The sequence below is a fragment of the Protopterus annectens genome, chromosome 4.part1 (genome assembly GCF_019279795.1).
Source record: "Protopterus annectens isolate FY-2018-M chromosome 4.part1, PAN1.0, whole genome shotgun sequence".
Lineage (NCBI taxonomy): Eukaryota > Metazoa > Chordata > Ceratodontiformes > Protopteridae > Protopterus > Protopterus annectens.
In genome coordinates this window covers 590231377-590243871 of record NC_056734.1, presented here as the reverse complement: position 1 = coordinate 590243871, position 12495 = coordinate 590231377, and positions in this window count along the sequence as shown.

The window sequence follows — 12495 nt, the reverse complement described above, 5'->3', positions numbered from 1 at the left end:
ACTTTGCAAATGCTTAATAATGAAAATATAACTAAATAAACATGGCTGCCATTACTTCTTTTAGCTTAGATAAATAATAAAAACAATCTGCTCTATTCTTCTATCCAGCTGTTAAACATCTGAAAATCTTATGTTGCTTATTATCTCAAACTTTTTGCAGTTTTGTTTGACATATGACCATATGTTGATATGTCATTTCATGATTTTCCAGTTTCATCACTCATGTTTGTATATTATTGGCATGATTACTGATGTGACAGGTGTAATCAGTTAGGTTCATAGGTTATTACTAGGCTAACTGCCCTTGCGAGCCTAGACAATTATCCCTTGTGAGACTCAAACCCTGCACCTTGTGTTTGTAAGGCAAACTCCTTAACCATTAGGCCACCCTCCCACAAGTGCTATCACAACTGTCCCTGTGCATGCTATAGACTTCCTTTATTTTCCCAGCAGAAAAGTACAATGTGTATGACAGCAACTGATTATTGTATTACTCTTTCTGATACTGCATAAAATGAAGCTGTGTATCTCAGAGGATGTCTGGAAGCTACAAAACAATGCAGCCTAAAAGATTTTCTAGAATACTGCCTGTATTTCAAGAAGCGTGATTGACTTGCATACTTAGCAAAGATTTATTGACTGCTGCCTTCATAAACATCTGAGGTAGTGATATGTTGCCTGGTTCCCTATGATTTGCCATGTTTTTTTTTTCTTTTTTTTTTGAGCTATCTGAAGAATAAGAATTCTGTTTAAAGTGAACAATGATTTGTACTGCTGCCAAAATAAGGAGGAAGTAGTCATCTTTCAACACACAGAACATTTTCATGAGAAGATGAAAGCTTAGTGATGAATTTTTGAACCTGGACAACTTGTAGGATGTTAAAACTTTATGAACACGTCCCACTTGTCTGATTTCACCAAAATGTATTCAGAATATTCTGCTATCTGTGTTAGTGACTTTCAGAAAGGTAGCCGTCTTTTAATTGAGGTGACAAACTGTTTATGAATGAAGTAGACAGGGAGTGGTATGGAACATTACTGAGATCACTTTCTCATAATTACAATAGAAACATTTCTGGAATTTTTCCATTCTACGAGTACATACGTAAAGTTTAGCTATAAAGTTTCTGACTCACATATGGAATTTTTAGATATTACAGTTCATAGAAATGAGCTAAGTTTATTTAATACGAAGTTATATAAGAAATCACATAAAAGGAAAACTTTATTACATAAAACTAGCATGCACCTGAGACATATTATGAAAAATGTCATTAAGAGACAGTTTTTTAAGGGCAATGAGGTTACACAGCAATGATGGATTATTAGAGGAATTTTTTGCAACACTGGCCCAATATTTTTTAAATACGGGCTACTGTCATCAGGATATAGAAATATGAATTTTTCAAGTATATTCCCTTAGAGAAACCATTGCTAACCCCTATTTTTCTGACGTGAACCTATAGAGTTGAATTGTTCAAGACAGAATACAAGAAGTAGAGACATCAGACTGTGTTTAACATATGAGAGCGATGGTTAATATAGTATGTGATATAGTTAAGAAAAATTGGCCAGTGTTGATGGCTAATCAGGACTTGAAAAGAGTCCTAACTAATATTCCTAAGTTTTCATTTAGGAATAATTTATCCTTAAAGCACCAGTTGTGTTATAGATATCAGGTTATTTCTGATTTCCCTTGTTCTGATTATTACTCCACACCGATTGCAACACCGTAAATAAAAAGCAAACTGATACGGGTTCAAACACAATAAAAACTTGGCTCGGACAGTGGAATGACCGTTTAATACCAAAACATGAATATCTCCACAACTGACATGTAGAAAAACTCCACAACTAACAGGTTAAGCGCTTTCATCTGGCTAGCAGACTTCTTCAGAACAAAATTGATTAATACTGTGTTCATTAAATACCAAATTTGGCGCCAAAATAAAATCTCACAATAAATTTCCTTAAAGAAATACATACATATTGAACTGTTGACAATCACACACTGCTAAATATATGAATAATTACATCAATACATATATTCCATATAAAGAAACCATATGTAGACACTCTATATGTTAAAAACCTGTAGAAATGTGTGAATACATATTGAAAATCTAAAAACTATTAAATATGTGACTATATATGACTATAAAACATAAGTATGTATATATATCTCCCTAAAAAGAACCATACTATTGGGACAAAATTAAGTATGGTTTAATACTGATAAAATCATTAATACCTGGGTATCTGGTGGCATCAGTGAACATCTGCCACCTACTCTCCTTCAAAGCCAAAAGTGCTTTGATATTCCCACCATATGGAGAAATACCCACTGTGTCAATAATAGCAAATGTAAAATGATGAGTTTCACCATAATGATATATATGCCAATATAAGGCGTTCTTTTTATCCTTCATTCTGATGCGATACAAATGGTCATATATACTCCATTTAAATTGTCTCTCAGTCTTACCTATGTAGAATGCGGTGCATTCTACACAAGTAGCCAAATATACCACATACTTCGTGTTACAGTTTCCACCCCTACTATATATGTAAGTCCTATTAAAATTATCTAACTTGCAACCTTCAGCTTCATTAATACAATAACACTGATTGCAGGCTCCACATTTTCTAGTTCGAAAACTTCCCCTCCTTTTATCATTTCTATTGGATTCCAACATATTCTTAATATTAAAACCAGTCTTATAAACTATCTTGGGATGTATACCTAAAATTCTCAATATATCAACATCCCTTGTTACCAAATTCCAGTGTTCTCTGATAATGGCTTCGATATTATAAACAACTGGTGAATACATAAGTACACAAACTAAATGACTTGATTCAGTCTTCAATTTCATTGATTGTGTTGTGTTCACACCTCCTAATTTCCCTAATAATGGCACATACTTACTACCCCACTCTCTTATAACATATTGAACTACATCATTCAACAACATATTGGGGTACTCCCTGGCCATAAACATGGACTTAATAGAATCCACTTCTTTCAACATAATATCTCTAGTGGATGAGATACGTGCAGCCCTGATACACTGCCGTTTAAAAATATTTTTGAATACATGCGGAGGATGGTTACTACTATACTCTAAGTAATCATTGGAGAAGGTCTCCTTCCTATATATACTGGATATGAATCCATCTTCCCCATGACTAATGTATGTGTCTAAATAAGCTATTCCACATGTACTAAAGGAATAGGTGAATTTAAGAAACTCAGTCGTATTATTGATATAGCTAATAAATTCAGTAACCATATCAATAGGACCTTTCCAAAGCACAAAAAGATCATCCAAAAACCTTGTATAATAAGCTACATATTGAAAAAATTCATACTTAAACAAGTATACAGATTCCCATTCCAACATAACTAGGTTAGCGAATATAGGAGCACAAGAAAATCCCATAGCCATGCCCCTGGTTTGCCTAAAGAATTCATTTTCAAAATGAATGTAATTATGATCTAAAATCAACCCCATCATATCCGAAATGAGACAAATTTTATCCCATTCAAGACTGGAATATTTCCTTAAACTGCTGCTGAAATACTCTAACCCCAAATCTCTGGGTATACACGAGAATAGATCAGCAATGTCAATGGTGATAAAGATGAGGTTTCTGCTCCATATTTGTGAAGACAACTGCCCTAAAAACATCCAAGAATCCTTAATAAGATGTGGAATGTTGTTATATATAGGTTTTACCCATTTATCAATAGCAACTCTCAATGGAAAGGTTTTAGATCTACTACCTGAGATGATAGGTCTAAAGGGGGGGGTGTTAAATTTTTGTGTATTTTGGGGATGCCAACAACCGTGGCTAGAATAGGATATTCCACCTTTAAAAACTGATAGATCTCCATGGTAATTCGATTATCTATCAAATATTCTTCTAATGCCAAATCTATTTGCTTGTAACCAATATTAATTTCATTAAGGGAAATTGCATCATAATTCCCTGATTGGTACAAAATATTATAAATTTCATTAATATAATCCATTATATTAAATAACACAATCCCTCCCCCTTTATCAGCTTTCATCAACCTTACCTCTTTATTACTCACAAACTCCCACAAACAATTATGTTCATCCTCTGTTAAATTGGCCTGAGTACCCCTTTTTTTACCTTTGTCAGTCCTATAAGTATTGTTGAATCTATATATATCATTGCAAACCATTTTTTCAAAATTCGCCACCATCGTATTATTTTGGGGTATATATCTGCTCTTCTTTTTAAGCTCCTTTGAATTCAAATTAATACTATCAGTATTGTGTTGAAACTGAATAGCTAAATTTAACCTCCTGCAAAATAATTTCACTTCTAAAATGGTGTCCACTAAATTAAAACTCACTGTGGGTATAAATTTCATACCCTTCGAAAATACCCTGAAAAATTCTTCAGATATCTCAAGATTAGTGTAATTAAACACATTGAATCCATTTTTAGTATATACTATGTTATTACCAGAAGTACCTTGTATAACATTCTTATCAACTACAACATTTTGACATCTGTCTGTGCATACCAATAGATTACTTTGTTCATTACCCAGTTCAGTGTCATAATCTATTTGAATTTCATATTGTCCTGTATCCAAAACTTTATTAAAAACAATTACTTCCTCATTTACTCTATCTATCTCATTCTCCTGTTCCCCTGTCCATATGTATATTTTGGTAGGGGATAAAACCTGCCTCCATGAAAATTTGAATCCCTTCCTGTGTTTCTATGGTCATTTCTAAAAAAAACTGTCATCATCATCTATTATATGGTTCTTGGGCCAAATATATGCCCTAAAATTTGCATATTGTTCAATATCTCTAATCATTTTCCTATTTTTCCTTTCATAGATGTTGGCCGCTTTATGTTTTGCTGCTGTAAACTGCTTGTCATACAAATCCTTCCATTGACTAAACATATCATTATTAGTTATTTCAACATTTAATTTGTCAACTTCTTGTATTAGTCTAGACAATTTTTCATCATTTTTCTTTAACAATAATTTAATATAACTAAACCCAAAACTGTCAAACAATTTGTTAAACTCCCCTATAGTGTCATTGTTTAAGTCAAGCCCCATTGGTACTTTAAAAAATCAAATACCTTTCGGAACAATCTGTAATGTGATACATTTGCTAAAATAAGCATTTTCAATCTTTATATTTTTAATAGCTATTAGTTTTTTACTTAAGCTATCAATTGTATCATTAACAGATGATTTAGTGCCACTTGTAAACTGTTCACTATTATGACACAATTCAAATTTGTCATGTTTGTCAAAGTCATAATCATCGTTCAAAAAATGGTCCAAATGCCCATTCATTACATCAACATATGATTTGTCCACTCTATTATTCTTAAACTGTTTTAGAACATTATTATGTCCCCCTTTTTTGATATTGGGACTAGAATATTTAGTAAGCAGCTCAGTACCTTTAATTTTCTCATCTTGTGTCCTGGCCATAACTGAATAAGTTTTGGCAGGCATTGGATGCTTAGGGCAAGCCCCCATCCGCTCAGCCTCATCACGTACATGAAAAAGGCTGAAATCAAATGTGAAATCATCCATTGATGGATTACTGATGTTATGGTCCTTATTGCGACAATAAAAATGATCCTGTGGTGATGGAATACCGTCGTCTACACAATCCCCTTGCCCGTTCGGTATTTCCATCTGGGTACTAGCATCCACATGGTTGTCCACCTCTTTCCCTACATAACGGGCATCTCCACTAACTGATGTGAATTCAGGTTTGTCCCTGTTGATGACTTCACCATTAAAGTTGGTCGCGGGAAAATTACTCCCCACATGTTCTAATAAACGAGACACTTCTTCTCTAAGTGCTGTAATCTCCGAACAGATATTCGCAATCTCCACGATGTCTGATGAAGCCTGAGTATCTTCATTGTTAATATCCATATCAGAACTGACCACTACTCCACACTGATTGCAACACCGTAAATAAAAAGCAAACTGATACGGGTTCAAATGCAATAAAAACTTGGCTCGGACAGTGGAATGACCGTTTAATACCAAAACACGAATATCTCCACAACCGACACATAGAAAACTCCACAACTAACAGGTTAAGCACTTTCATCTGGCTAGCAGACTTCTTCAGAACAAAATTGATTAATACTGTGTTCATTAAATACCAAAATTGGCGCCAAAATAAAATCTCACAATAAATTTCCTTAAAGAAATACATACATATTGAACTGTTGACAATCACACACTGCCCCTATAGAGTTGAATTGTTCAAGACAGAATACAAGAAGTAGAGACATCAGACTGTGTTTAACATATGTGAGCAATGGTTAATATAGTATGTGATATAGTTAAGAAAAATTGGCCAGTGTTGATGGCTAATCAGGACTTGAAAAGAGTCCTAACTAATATTCCTAAGTTTTCATTTAGGAATAATTTATCCTTAAAGTCCCAGTTGTGTTATAGAAATAAAGTTATCCTTAAAGCACCAGTTGTGTTATAGAAATCAGGTTATTTCTGATTTCCCTTGTTCTGATTATGTCAGCACTTTTAAATGCCATTCGTGTAGTGCATGCCAGTATATTTACACTGGTTGCCATTTTGTTCATCCATCTATGGGCTCAGAAATTGAAGTTAATTTTTATGCTGACTGTAGAAGTAAAAATTTAGTTTAATGTATGTTAAATGTGTAGCTTGTAGTGCCTTCTGTATTGATAAGACTAATCGCATGCTGAGGGAGAAGATTTTAGAGCATGTCAATGATATAAGAAAGAGTAAAACCATGAATGTGTTACGTCAATATGTTGCTGAGCACAATAAAACAATATTTAGTTTTAGAAATACTTGAAGAGAGACCTAGGTGTGGCAATATTAAAAGCAGGACTGAACAAAGTGAATTCAAGTGGATTCTTAAACTATGGGCAACTGAATATTCAGGCTTAAATGGGCATGTCTGCTTGAAGACGGTTCTTAAGACATGCCCTTATTCACTGATTCCTTTCTATTATATTAAATAGAGGCATGTTTTCTACAACAAGATGTTATTGGTCCTATCTGCTAGTTATCATGAATGATTATCGTAGAAGTGTTTTATTAAGCTTCCGGGATTTGAATAAATTATATCTATTGGTTGCCATTTGTGTTTTAAACTTTAGTTTGTTTTAACTTTTTATAAGGTCTGCAGAAGCAGTTTTGTTGCCGTGAACACATTTACCTTTTTATTGTTAAAACTGCTTGGATCTATATCAAAGATTTTGAATTATTCAGCTCTGTTGGTCAACCTGATTTTGGATATACTTTCTAATATTTACGAACAAATGCCTCCCCATGTAAGGAGACTGATGGGGTGTCAGCAGTGATGAGTGCAGATGTTCAAGAACTGACAGTCATAGGTGCAGTCTTTGCCTACTTTGTATACCTATATATATATATATATATATATATATATATATAGAGAGAGAGAGAGAGAGAGAAGTGGGTTAACAGTGTCAGATTTGGGAAATAATTTGCAAAGGATCTAGAAGCCATCAGTTATATTTCAGAAATACAGTGTAAAGCTAAATCCCTTGAAAAGTTACGTTTATAGCTACAGAAGACTAGGGCAGTATATACTATTACCATTTGACTTTCAGTCAGACAATGCTTTTGTACTTCTGAGAAGCTACTGTGATAAAAAGTAAATATAACTTAAGTGAAAATGCTAGTCCTAAAAAGAAATCAGATAAAGCATGCAAAGCATCTATTTGAGGACCAGTAATAAAATGTCTCAGTGAAATGCATGTCAGATAACTTAAATAAAGTTACAACTCAAATCTTTATATCTGTGCAAATTCATAGATTAAAGTAAATATGATATTTTGGCAATGTTCAAGCATTTAAAGGTAGCTTGGTAATGCATGCTAATGTTGTTGAGGTTTTTGTTGTCAAAATGTATTTCTGTGAGATTAGCTTCACACATTGTCCCAAGCATACTGTCCAGATTTTTACAGAATGCCTAGATTTTTGCCTCCTGTTTTGTTCTGCTTACAAGAAAACGTGTACTTTTCTAGTAAATATTTGAAGATTGAAGACACCAAACAGTGACAGGCCATCGAGTTTCAAGCTTCATAACCTTAAGACAATACATGCTAATACACAATCTGTTATTCTATGAACTTTCTCAATTTGTAAGAGCAGTATTTATACATTGTCCCTATTTTTGGGACTTCATTTCACCCCCCATCCTTTTTGGTTTTACCTAAAGTTTTTTAACTAAGAAACTGAGAGGAATGGTCTCATGGTGCATTTTGTGACCTTTATTAATTTAAAATGTCAGCCAGTTGCTCTAGATGCTTATCTGCGATCAATGTATATAGTTTAAATGCAACTTTGCTGTCTGACATATGGTACAGCACTGCAATGCCTATGGAGTACTTGGTAATGTAATGTAATAGGGATGGTGTGTGTCAGCTTGAGTGTAGCATAATTTCAATGACTAAATAACAGTACATTTTGCAGCCTTTAACTTAGCATAAATACACCTCTGTACTTACATGTCTTGATTAGAATTGTTATAAAACATGTGCAATGTCAGACTGCAGTGATACTGATTCTATACACTTTCTTTCTTTGATCTTTTTTTTATTCTGCAGAGTGCAGACTGTGTTTTTTGCAAAAAATGAAAAATATTAGCAAGTTCATCAAACACATTTTTATCTATAAAGAAAGAAAATAAGCATTTTAGCTAACAATGCATAGGTATAGGACAACTTAATAGGTTATACAGATCCCGTTAAGCAGCAATATTATACATTTTCCATATGTAGTAATGACGTTTTATACATTTTTTATTTATAGTACAGCCCATAAAAAAATCAAAAATCATTCAACTAAACCAATGTAATACCCTGAATAATAGAAACTGCCAGAATTTTTCTAATACCGTTTCAAATATGATAGTCAGGAAGTCCATCTTCCCAAATGTTTACCTTATGTAGTATCTTCTGGGTGCTTTTCTCTCTCCATTTTATATGTGTCATCCATTTTTACAGATGTTGTTGCATCCATTGTGGCTCAGACATTTTCCTCCCTTAATTATGATCTTCTTAGTGAGTGCCAGCAAAAGGAAAAATAATTCGATATGGGTTTGAGACAGAGTCAAGCAATTGCCAAATTCAAACAAGAACAATGCTTGTGCTTTTTCAGATGGCAAAGAAAATACATGATTCAATATCTCATGCAGCTGTGTCATAAAATCAGATAATATTAAACAGCCAGAAATATGTTCCCATGTGTCCCTATCTTCTCCCGTGCATCTCCAACAAGCATCCACTACGTCTGGAAACATGCAGTTATAAACTTATTTTCCTTGTGCTAAAAATGGCAAAGTAGGGATGTCTAAGGGATGTGACATCCCCACTCTGGGCCAGTAATCAAGGAGCCTGAATCCTCATCACTAACACTGGAGAGGGATGTTCACTTGAAATATTAATGGATACACTCAGTATTTCCAGATGCAGACCTGTCTGCATCAAACACAATTTCCATTAAGAGCACACAGGGAACACATTCAGACTGGGGTCTAGGTTTGTCTGTCTCCCTCCAGTTCTCAAATAAGGCTGTCTACTGGCACAGCAGTGTTCAGCACCATCTCTGTGAAACCAGTGCTCAGTGTACCTGTTCCCTGTAGCTGACACACACACACACACACACACACACACACACACACACACACACACACACACACACACACACACACACACACACACACACACACACACACACACACACACACACACACAAACACACACGCACACACTTTGAGAATTAATTTTCACACACACACATGCACCTGGGAAAGGCTGGTACAGATTACACACTCTAACAACTTGGCCCAGACTATAAGGTAGATTCACTGTCACCAGCCAGTTACTATAAAACTCTTAAAAGGGTATCCAATTATGCTGAATGAAGTTAAAATTAATACAAATGGTAATGCTGACTAAATAGCCAGGCTTTCAGGACTGGCTAGAGTTATCAGCAAATAATTTTAAGTATTCTCAGAGGTTAAAATATTTCTCTAAAAGGACCGGCCACAATGAAACATTTGAAGATATTTAATAATAAATAATAAAAGGCCATGAAAATGCTAAACATCTATGTACAGTAAACACCGGAGTTTCAGACACAGGACATAGTGAAAATAGCACAGCTGGAAAGAGTCACACATTTACAGAAAAACAATATTTAACTATTCTCACTATATATTCCTGACTGATCTAGAGAATTTCTGTTTCTACTCACTGAACAGAGCAAGACAAGATGATGTGGGTAAGTGGTCCTTGTTGTCAGATCCAAGACAGACTACATACTACTGAGAGCAATCTCCTACTAATATCTAAATATTATTTCTGACTAACAGAATGACATCACACACACATCTGGTCATCTGACTCTTTTTCCCACACTATCCTCCATCACTAGAAGCTGTCAGGGTTTAGCACCTATGTGTTACCATACACACAGATAGAGCTTTGCTCAGATCTTATGTAACTCCTGGAAGTCAGAAAACCATAAAGCACTTCCCCTCTTCCTGCAGGAGCTAATAAACCATACTTCTTACAGACATTGCATCTCTGGCTTCATTCAAAACTGTGAGATAACTTATTTATGGCCTAGGTATAGTGTTTAATTTCTTTCTATTTTTAAGTTTGAGATTAACCTCTTCTCCTCCAGTATCCTCTGTTAAAACATAAAAATGTAAACAGTTACAGTAATGCATGTACATTTCTTTTCATTGCAGCAGGGCACACTGTTGTTACATTTTAACACAAGGAACTTTACAAATACATTTTTAAACACATGCATATATACAAATCAGTTTGATAAACAAATGACATATAATTCTTTACTAAATTCCAGATAGCTGTGCTGGCATATGTTACACATCCACTGACCTACTTCTCCTGGCATGGCTGGCAGCACCTCCTATCATAACATCTCTTCCCCTTTGAAGACTCAAGCAAGTTTTCCAAGTGCGCCTTGAGAAACATTGCTTGAGAGGAGTGAGTTTATCTGGGAATACATTATTCCATACCCTGTCTTGAGATCCCATCTGCCTTGGCATTGCTGAATGGACTACAGTGTTGCATTGTCATATCATATGCCTGTAACCTTAATCCACCAAACTAAGTTGATGTTTTGCTGGCTGTCTCACTGTAGCCATAGATACCCCTTAGACTCCTCCTACCATCCATTGCAAATACTTAGCATAAGGGCCTCCCTAGCATGGAAAGGTTTCATCATGTTAACATGGTACAATTTGTGCCTCTGCCTCCAGCCTAGCAGTCCTACCATATAGTTAACATCAATGACCTTTCTTACCACTTTGAAGGGTCCATTCAAAAACTGCCTACAGCTTATTGTGGCTGAAAGGAATGAGAACCATAACCAGCTGCAACACAGCATATTCTCTGGGTCAAGCATTCCTGTCATATCAGTCCTTCTTCTGCTTTTTCAGTTCCTGCTTGGTTCTCCTGAGCAAAGCCCATGAGCTCCTTAAGCCTTGTCCTGAGGATTAGGACATATGCCACAACAGACTCCTAGTGGGGTTCACATTCACCTCCCACTTATGACAAACCAAATCTAAAGTCCCCCTCACCCTATGTCCATACAGCAACTCAAAGGGTGAAAAACCCATTAATTCCTGGGGTACCTCTCTGTATGCAAACAGCACATTGGGCAAATATTTGTCCAATTCTCTCCTATACTGTTCTGAAAATGCCTGTAGCATGGTCTTTAGTGTAGAGTTTAACCTCTTCACAAGACCATTAGTCCGGTGATGGTAGGGGTAGTCATTAGATACTTCATTGCACAGTGCTAACACAGACAAGCCTGCATGACTGACATGAAATTGGCACCTCTGTCAGTCAGTATTTCTCCTGGGAAACCTACCCAGCTGAAAATCTCTAGCAAAGTATTTGCCACCTTCTCTGCCTTGATGGAAGACCGAGCCACCACCTCAGAGTCTGATAGCATAATCAACTACCACTAGGCTATACGTTTTCCTTGTGGAACTTAGGATACTCAGAGGCCCCGCAATATCCATAGCTAGCCTCTCAAATGGCTCCTCAATCACAGACAAAGACATCAAAGGAGCTTTGAACTTGTCTCCAGCCTTGTCTACTTTTTGGCACTGCTCACCAGTCCTGCAGTACCATGTTACATCCCCTGACATCCCAAGGCCAATGATAGTTCTGCATAATACATCTCTTGGTACACTTTATGCTCATATAACCTGCAAAAGGAATGTAATGGACTATGACTAGAAGTGCCAGATGGTAGGCCCTAGGCACTACCAACTGCTGTAGTACCTCACCCTCTATCCCTCCCTCAGGGGCCCACTATCTATACAGTAACCCTTTGTTCCACTATACAGACTACCCTTTTCCTTGAGAGTCAGGTGCCACCCTAGCTACCTCCCTCAAGCC